This window comes from Bufo bufo, chromosome 10, assembly GCF_905171765.1.
Source record: "Bufo bufo chromosome 10, aBufBuf1.1, whole genome shotgun sequence".
Lineage (NCBI taxonomy): Eukaryota > Metazoa > Chordata > Amphibia > Anura > Bufonidae > Bufo > Bufo bufo.
Genome location: NC_053398.1, coordinates 38,950,795 through 38,961,499, shown reverse-complemented (window position 1 = coordinate 38,961,499; position 10,705 = coordinate 38,950,795).

Below are 10,705 nucleotides of genomic sequence, written 5' to 3'. Positions count from 1 at the left end.
ACTGGAGATTGTCTGGAGGAAGGTCTTGAAAAATAATGTTGTGGCCAAAGACTGAAAGCATGCCAACCCAATGAGTCTCACCAAGTTCAGTTGACTTGAGTTGATCTAGGAACCTGTTTAGACTGTAAACAAATCTCTGTGTGCCCTCACTGAGAGAGTGTAACCAATACGCTGTGTGCCCTCACTGAGATAGTGTAACCAATACGCTGTGTGCCCTCACTGAGAAACTGTAACCAATACGCTGTGTGCCCTCACTGAGAGACTGTAACCAATACGCTGTGTGCCCTCACTGAGAGACTGTAACCAATACGCTGTGTGCCCTCACTGAGAGACTGTAACCAATACGCTGTGTGCCCTCACTGAGAGACTGTAACCAATACGCTGTGTGCCCTCACTGAGAGACTGTAACCAATACGCTGTGTGCCCTCACTGAGAGACTGTAACCAATACGCTGTGTGCCCTCACTGAGAGACTGTAACCAATACGCTGTGTGCCCTCACTGAGAGACTGTAACCAATACGCTGTGTGCCCTCACTGAGAGACTGTAACCAATACGCTGTGTGCCCTCACTGAGAGACTGTAACCAATACGCTGTGTGCCCTCACTGAGAGACTGTAACCAATACGCTGTGTGCCCTCACTGAGAAACTGTAACCAATACGCTGTGTGCCCTCACTGAGAGACTGTAACCAATACGCTGTGTGCCCTCACTGAGAGACTGTAACCAATACGCTGTATGCCCTCACTGAGAGACTGTAACCAATATGCTGTGTACCTCTCTGAGAGACTGTAACCAATACGCTGTGTGCCCTCACTGAGAGACTGTAACCAATACACTGTGTGCCCTCACTGAGAGACTGTAACCAATACGCTGTGTGCCCTCACTGAGAGACTGTAACCAATATGCTGTATACCTCTCTGAGAGACTGTCTATAACCAACACATAGCATGAAGTTACAGAGAGACTGCAACCAATATGCTCTGTCACTTCTAGAGAGACTGTTCTGTTTCCACTAGTAACCGCCAAGCCTTTTACTTATTGTGACAGTAGCTGTCAAATGATGTTCCCCCTGTTGGATTTAAGTTTAACACAAGTTCACAGTCAACGTGCCTGTATCTTTACTGCACATTGAGTGGCATCTCGTAATAGGGTCAGGACCACACACCGAACTGACTCTCTCAAACAGGACCAGCTTAGACTGGAGATGGAACAGCCCAAGCTAATAATTACTAATAGAGAAATAACAGGATCGCTACAGCCAGGGTTAACACGTTAGATTTTAAAGATATTTACGTTGAATACAATGGAATAATTGGCTTATTTTTTAACCGAAATGTCATACTTTCAGACATTTAATGTAATAACTCTGACATTTACATTCTGTAATTATGATGGTAACATCTCTACAGGAGCTAGTGCTGTACAATAAAGCAAGTCCTTCTTCGTGTGCGTTAAACCATGGAATTTGTTCTATTGTCGTAGCTATGTGAAACTTTAAAAAACAAAGTGATTTATTTGCTTCTTGTTAGTGCCTGATATCTATATATTGTCAAGAAAGTCATAATTTTAATATGAACAGTCTGAGAAATAAATTAAAAAGTTACACCACAACATTATAAGGTACATTCACACGGCTGTCAAAATTCGCTGTGTATACCATGGCAGAAACCGCTGCAGTTGTTCATTTTGCAAGTGAACCTTATGCAAGTGAACCTAGGGGACGGGATAGAGAAAAGGTGGAGTTTGTGTGACGACTGAAAGTTCCTGCTTGATCTTTTCATGTGTGCTAATCCAGAAAGAGGAGGAGCCATGGCTGAGAAAATGGCGACACAGCACAGCCTGAACGACGAGCCGCTCGCCCTCCTGCATATTCGGAATATCACCACACTATCAGTCCCCCCAATCTACACCGCAGAGCAGGGGACATTGACACTGCTGAAGCCCGAAAGAGTTAGCAGTGCAGCGACGACTCGGCGTTGGGCGTGGCCGTCCTGAACCTAAATGTGAGCTTGATCCCCAAGGTCTGGAGCCTTAAACTAATAACACACAAATAATTAAATGTTACCATGTTTTTATTGAACACACCATATAAACATTCACAGTGCAGGTGGGAAAAGTATGTGAACCCTTGGATTTAATAACTGGTTGAACCTCCTTTGACAGCAATAACTTCAACCAAACGTTTCCTGTAGTTGCAGATCAGACGTGCACAACGGTCAGGAGTAATTCTTGACCAGCGTATTGTCGAGTCGTTTTACCTCCCACTCTCCCCTCCTTCCCCAAATAAAGACACAACTCCTCCGGTGGATTTTATTGGCCACAGCAGCCATTTATTTTTTTAATAATAATAATAATAATAATAATAATTTAAGCATAAATAACATATAACATAACCAATCCAAGGCCTTCCCACCTGAAGGCCCCCCGCCCAAGAAAAAACTTCCAGACCACAGAGAAACATGCCCAGCACGGAGAGGGTCCTTGGAGCCCCGTAAAACCTGACGGATAACAGCCCGTGCCCTCAATAAAATTACCTCCAGCTGATAAACGCCAGCTCGGAGGCAGAACCGGTAACCATGGGCAAGCCACCTCAATTCCATCCTGTATTCCTGAACACCACAGGTAGATACCCACCGCGTTTAACCACCTCAGCCCCCTTAGTTTAAACACCCTTAATGACCAGGCCACTTTTTACACTTCTGCACTACACTACTTTCACGGTTTATTGCGCGGTCATACAACTTACCACCCAAATGAATTTTACCTCCTTTTCTTCTCACTAATAGAGCTTTCATTTGGTGGTATTTCATTGCTGCTGAAATTTAAACTTTTTTTGTTTAGTTATAGCGTTTACAAACTATGGTACAAAAATGTGAATTTCCGCTTTTTGAAGCAGCTTTGACTTTCTGAGTACCTGTCATGTTTCCTGAGGTTCTACAATGCCCAGACAGTACAAACACCCCACAAATGACCCCATTTCGGAAAGTAGACACCCTAAGGTATGGGCATAGTGAGTTCATAGAACTTTTTTTTTTTTGTCACAAGTTAGCGGAAAATGATGATTTTTTTTCCTTTTTTTTCTTTCTTACAAAGTCTCATATTCCACTAACTTGTGACAAAAAATAAAAACTTCCATAAACTCACTATGCCCATCACGAAATACCTTGGGGTGTCTTCTTTCCAAAATGGGGTCACTTGTGGGGTAGTTATACTGCCCTGGCATTTTAGGGGCCCAAATGCGTGCGAAGTAGTTTGAAATCAAAATCTGTAAAAAATGGCCGGTGAAATCCGAAAGGTGCTCTTTGGAATGTGGGCCCCTTTGCCCACCTAGGCTGCAAAAAAGTGTCACACATCTGGTATTGCCGTACTCAGGAGAAGTTGGGCAATGTGTTTTGGGGTGTCAATTTACATATACCCATGCTGGGTGAGATAAATATCTTGGCAAAAGACAACTTTTCACATTTTTTTTATACAAAGTTGGCATTTGACCGAGATATTTATCTCACCCAGCATGGGTATATGTAAAATGACACCCCAAAACACATTGCCCAACTTCTCCTGAGTACGGCAATACCACATGTGTGATACTTTTTTGCAGCCTAGGTGGGCAAAGGGGCCCACATTCCAAAGAGCACCTTTAGGATTTCACAGGTCATTTTTTACACATTTTGATTTCAAACTACTTACCACACATTAGGGCCCCTAAATTGCCAGGGCAGTATAACTACCCCACAAGTGACCCCATTTTGGAAAGAAGACACCCCAAGGTATTCCGTGAGGGGCATGGCGAGTTTCTAGAATTTTTTATTTTTTGTCACAAGTTAGTGGAATATGAGACTTTGTAAGAAAAAAAATAAAAATAAAAAATCATCATTTTCCGCTAACTTGTGACAAAAAATAAAAAATTCTAGGAACTCGCCATGCCCCTCACGGAATACCTTGGGGTGTCTTCTTTCCAAAATGGGGTCACTTGTGGGGTAGTTATACTGCCCTGGCATTATAGGGGCCCTAATGTGTGGTAAGTAGTTTGAAATCAAAATGTATAAAAAATGACCTGTGAAATCCTAAAGGTGCTCTTTGGAATGTGGGACCCTTTGCTCACCTAGGCTGCAAAAAAGTATCACACATGTGGTATTGCCGTACTCAGGAGAAGTTGGGCAATGTGTTTTGGGGTGTCATTTTACATATACCCATGCTGGGTGAGATAAATATCTTGGCAAAAGACAACTTTTCCCATTTTTTTATACAAAGTTGGCATTTGACCGAGATATTTTTCTCACCCAGCATGGGTATATGTAAAATGACACCCCAAAACACATTCCCCAACTTCTCCTGAGTACGGCGATACCAGATGTGTGCCACTTTTTGCAGCCTAGATGCGCAAAGGGGCCCACATTCCTTTTATGAGGGCATTTTTAGACATTTGGACCTCAGACTCCTTCTTACGCTTTAGGGCCCCTAAAATGCCAGGGCAGTATAAATACCCCACATGTGACCCCATTTTGGAAAGAAGACACCCCAAGGTATTCAATGAGGGGCATGGCGAGTTCATAGAAAAAAAATAATTTTGGCACAAGTTAGCGGAAATTGATTTTTTTTTGTATTTTCTCACAAAGTCTCCCTTTCCGCTAACTTGGGACAAAAATTTAAATCTTTCATGGACTCAATATGCCCCTCACGGAATACCTTGGGGTGTCTTCTTTCCGAAATGGGGTCACATGTGGGGTATTTATACTGCCCTGGCATTTTAGGGGCCCTAAAGCCTGAGAAGAAGTCTGGAATATAAATGTCTAAAAATGTTTACGCATTTGAATTCCGTGAGGGGTATGGTGAGTTCATGTGAGATTTTATTTTTTGACACAAGTTAGTGGAATATGAGACTTTGTAAGAAAAAAAAAAAACAATTTCCGCTAACTTGGGCCAAAAAAATGTCTGAATGGAGCCTTACAGGGGGGTGATCAATGACAGGGGGGTGATCAGGGAGTCTATATGGGGTGATCACCCCCCTGTCATTGATCACCCCCCTGTAAGGCTCCATTCAGATGTCCGTATGTGTTTTGCGGATCCGATCCATGTATCCGTGGATCTGTAAAAAAACATACGGACTTCTGAATGGAGCCTTACAGGGGGGTGATCAATGACAGGGAGGTGATCAGGGAGTCTATATGGGGTGATCACCCCCCTGTCATTGATCACCCCCCTGTAAGGCTCCATTCAGACGTCCGTATGTGTTTTGCGGATCCGATCCATGTATCCGTGGATCTGTAAAATACATACGGACGTCTGAATGGAGCCTTACAGGGGGGTGATCAATGACAGGGGGGTGATCAGGGAGTCTATATGGGGTGATCACCCCCCTGTCATTGATCACCCCCCTGTAAGGCTCCATTCAGACGTCCGTATGTGTTTTGCGGATCCGATCCATGTATCCGTGGATCTGTAAAAAACATACGGACGTCTGAATGGAGCCTTACAGGGGGGGTGATCAATGACATGGAGGTGATCAGGGAGTCTATATGGGGTGATCACCCCCCTGTAAGGCTCCATTCAGACGTCTGTATGTGTTTTGCGGATCCGATCCATGTATCCGTGGATCTGTAAAAAACATACGGACGTCTGAATGGAGCCTTACAGGGGGGTGATCAATGACAGGGGGGTGATCAGGGAGTCTATATGGGGTGATCACCCCCCTGTCATTGATCACCCCCCTGTAAGGCTCCATTCAGACGTCCGTATGTGTTTTGCGGATCCGATCCATGTATCCGTGGATCCGTAAAAAACATACGGACGTCTGAATGGAGCCTTACAGGGGGGTGATCAATGACAGGGGGTGATCAATGACAGGGGGGTGATCAGGGAGTCTATATGGGGTGATCACCCCCCTGTCATTGATAACCCCCCTGTAAGGCTCCATTCAGACATCCGTATGTGTTTTGCGGATCCGATCCATGTATCCGTGGATCCGTAAAAAACATACGGATGTCTGAATGGAGCCTTACAGGGGGGTGATCAATGACAGGGGGTGATCAATGACAGGGGGGTGATCAGGGAATCTATATGGGGTGATCACCCCCCTGTCATTGATAACCCCCCTGTAAGGCTCCATTCAGACGTCCGTATGTGTTTTGCGGATCCGATCCATGTATCCGTGGATCCATAAAAAACATACGGACGTCTGAATGGAGCCTTACAGGGGGGTGATCAATGACAGGGGGGAGATCAATAAAAGGGGGGTGATCAGGGAGTCTATATGGGGTGATCAGGGGTGATCAGGGGTTAATAAGTGACAGGGGGGGGTGTAGTGTAGTGTGGTGCTTGGTGCTACTTATTACTGAGCTGCCTGTGTCCTCTGGTGGTCGATCCAAGCAAAAGGGACCACCAGAGGACCAGGTAGCAGGTATATTAGACGTTGTTATCAAAACAGCGTCTAATATACCTGTTAGGGGTTAAAAAAATCGCATCTCCAGCCTGCCAGCGAACGATCGCCGCTGGCAGGCTGGAGATCCACTCGCTTACCTTCCGATCCTGTGAACGTGCGCGTCTGCGTGCACGCGTTCACAGGAAATCTCGCGTCTCGTGAGATGACGCATATATGCGTGACTGTGCGCAGAGCTGCCGTCTCCGGAACGCGATCCTGCGTTAGGCGGTCCGGAGGCGGTTAAATGAACCCCATCCGCCCTCCAAAAAGCCCCCTCTCCCGCCTCCAGCTCCCTATGCCGAACTGCAACACCGCCATTCCTCACCACAAACCGGCCCACCGCCCTATTAACCTTTATCCGGGCTTTGTTCAACCTCTCTACCGACCTAGCGTCTCTCCACTGCTTACGCGGCACCATATCCGACCAGACCGTAACCATACCAGGACACTGAGCCCACAAACGCAGCAAATCGAACTTTATGTCCCTCGTAAGCTCACGAAAAGGGCGCCCCCCCCAAATCGTTACCCCCTACGTGTAACACCAAAACCCCCGGATACGAGTCTAACCTGGTAAAATTGTAAAATTCTGGAAGAACCCGGCTCCACAACATACCTCTAATCCCCAACCAACGAACCACCGCCACCTCCCTAGAAAAGCCCAACTGCCTTCCATCCGGCCTGACTGCTGCTCGCAACGCTCCCCAAAGCATGTACGAGTGCCCCATAATCCACACCAGGCACGCCACACCACCTGTAAGAAGCACAAAATAAAATACGTCAACCGGGCAGCAAAGAACAGCTCCCCACCCGTTCCCTCAGCCCAACAACACTAACCCCTCCCCACCCCCCGTTATAACAACGCCGGCCTAACATAGGACCGGAACCGCAGCGACTCCCATCGCCCAATGCGGCGAATGGCCTCTTCACTCAATCCTCTCCTAGCCGCCTCGGTGGCAGCACCGATCCGGAATGAATGCCCCCCAAACAACGCTGGGTTCCTGGCCAGCCCTTTTAAACATGCTCGAAATACCGCTATAAACTGGAATCTAGAAAGGAAGGACCCGTCATCATGCACCAACAACGGTCCGCTCCCCACAACCTCCTGACCCCAAAAATTCCTAAGACACTGAACTGGGCACGCACCCGACCCCGCCACCTGATATAAAACCACCCGACAACCCCGGCCCAACTGATCCATTTTCGACCGCCGAATAACAAACTCCCACCTGTCCTGAAATAAAACCACGTCCTCACCCTGCAGTCCCCCTGCTCTGCACTTACTTAGGCTAACCAATTCTCCAATGCGCAACGCACCAAAGAAAGCCAACGAAAAAGCCAACTTAAACAGCCTAACTTCACTAACTGATACACAGACCTTTTCCAACTGCTCCAACATCTCCCCTAACAACTCGCAGGAAACCGGCCTGCGCCGATCCCCACCCGGTGCCCGCCTCCTCCAACCCTTCAAAGCCTGCAATACCCAGAATGATTTAGTCACATCCACTATATCCCAACCCTTACAACCAAAAGCCACCCCTGCCATAAACTTACTCATTCTGGACACTGACCATCCCTCCTCTCTGCAGTGCCCCACAAAAAGCAACATCATAGCCCCTTCCTCCAACCCGCACCCCTGAAAACGCTCCCTCCATTCCTCCCATAATCCCCAAGCACTGTCGTACGCCGCCCAACTCCCCCCGACAGGGATCCCCTCACCAAGTCGCCAGCCGACCAAATGGCAGCTTCCACAGTTCCTGCGGGAAACTCGTTCCTTGCACGTCCGCTTCTGGTGCCAGCACCCGGAAACGCTCCCACTGAAAACGAGACAACGCATCCGCAATTGAGTTACTCACCCCTGGTACATGGGACGCTACAATCCAAGCATTCAACGACAAGCAACTCAAAACCAAATGTTGAAGCAAACAGACAACCGGCGGTGACGAGGCCGAAACACAGTTAATGGCCTCCACAACCCCCAAATTATCACAGTGGAATCGCACCTTCCTGTTACTGAAATGTTCCCCCCAAATGGACACCGCTACCACAATGGGAAAGAGTTCCAGCAACACCATATTTTTCACCCAGCCCTCCTCCTGCCATTGCGTAGGCCACTCCCCTACACACAAACGACCTTGTAAGTACGCCCCAAACCCGCACCCCCAGCCGCATCCGTAAAAAAAGGTCAAGATCTGCTGCCAACACCCCGTCCGCCATCCACAAAGACCGGCCGTTATACCGTTTCAAAAAGGAAGCCCACACCCACAAGTCCCCCCGGAGATCCCGGGAATGCCGTACAAAGTGATGAGGGGCCTGAACTCCCGCTGTCGACTGTGCCAACCTTCTACAAAAAATCCGCCCCATGGGCATAATCCGACAGGCAAAGTTGAGTTTTCCCAGCAAGGACTGCAATTCCCGCAGACGCAGCTTCTTCCGCCCACAGGCCGCCGCGAGCACCCCTCGCAGATCCTCAACCTTGTCGTCCGGCAACCGACACTCCATAGCCACCGTATCAATGACTATCCCCAGAAAACTCAGAGCAGTCGCAGGACCCTCCGTCTTTTCCGACGCCAAAGGAACCCCAAACAGTCGTGCCATAACTTCGAACGAATGCAGCATAACCGAGCACCCCTTCGACCCCGGCGGCCCAATAAACAAAAAATCGTCCAAATAATAGATAATAGAACCCCAACCCGACCATTCCCTCGCCACCCATTCCAAAAATGTACTAAACTTCTCAAAATAGGAACATGAAACCGAACAACCCATGGGCAAACAGCGATCCACGAAAAAAACCCCGTCCCAAAAACAACCCATCAAGTGCTGACAATCCGGATGAACCGGTAGAAGACGGAACGCTGCCTTAATATCTACTTTCGCCAGCAAAGCCCCTTGCCCATAAAACCGAACCCAACGAACCGCCTCATCAAACGACGTATACACTACCGAACACAACTCCGGCGCGATACCGCCATTAACCGAACCTTCCTTCGGAAATGATAGGTGATGTATAAGGCGAAACTTATTAGGTACCCTCTTCGGTACAACCCCCAACAGCGATACCCACAAATCCGGCATCGGCAGATCCTTGAAGGGACCTGCCATGCGACCCAATGCCACCTCTTTTTTTTATTTTTCCGTCACCACCCCTGGAAGCTCCCTCGCCGACCTCAAGTTCTTAGACTCTTGCAAAATTTCCCCCTCCACGAACGGGATACGAAAACCTTCTTCAAAACTCGACAACAAAAAACCCGCCGCTGCCACATTCGGATACCTATTTAGGAAGGGCACCATCTCGGTTACCCGGATGGGCATCTGCCCCTTTTCTAGCCGAATCGCTTCAACCCTTCCCTTTTCGACCCCTGAAGCACCGCTGTGCTCCATGACTCCCTCCACATGAGGAACACTCGTGCTTGAACTTGCACTTGTCCTCATACTTACATCCCCCTTCATTGAACAGGAAGCATAAACCCTTTTGCGAGGCCGCCGAGCGCTCTGCTTGCCCAGAACCCCTGGCTCCCCCTGGAAAGGACTGCCCCCCCCTGACCGGAGCCATCACCCTCATCCACAATCCGATGTCCTTATGGTCCCACTGGATGGTGGACCGAGCCGCTTTTCGTTGTCTAAATTGCTCATCGTACCGCAACCATCCCATCCCCCCATATGTCCGATAAGCCTCTCCTATTGCATCGAGGTAACAGAAAAGCGCGGAACAATTTTCCGGCGCCTTTTCCCCAATGACACTGGCCAGGATCACGAACGCCTGCATCCAGTTTGAAAAAGTCTGCGGAATCAAACGGCACCGCCTCTTGTCCTCGTCCTCCTTCCTCTTATCCTCCCTCCTATCTCTATCCAAATTAAACCGTTCTAGTGGGAGCGACGAGAATATGTCCACGTAATCCCCTTTCCATATTTTTTCCTTCAACTCCGACTTAAGGTGGGCCCCCAGCGGCCCTTTAAAACAAATGTACACCTCCCCTCTCGCCCCATCGTCCAACCGTGGTTCCACTCCATCCTTTTCCGTATTTGCTTCCTTATCTCTACCACCGGCCTTGTCCGCCGGATCTGCCACTGGAACCCCCAATGACCCACCACTTCCTGCGCCCGCGATCCCGCCGTCCCCCGGCCCAACAGACCCAGCCGTCTGCCCCTGACCCCCGGACCCTGCCCCTTGTATACCCCAGGCCGCCACCGGTGACCCCGTCCCTGGCCCCACATTTACCAACCCTTTCACTAAATCCCTCAACCCCCCTAACAATGCCTCTAACCCCCCCGCAACAGACCCCTGTG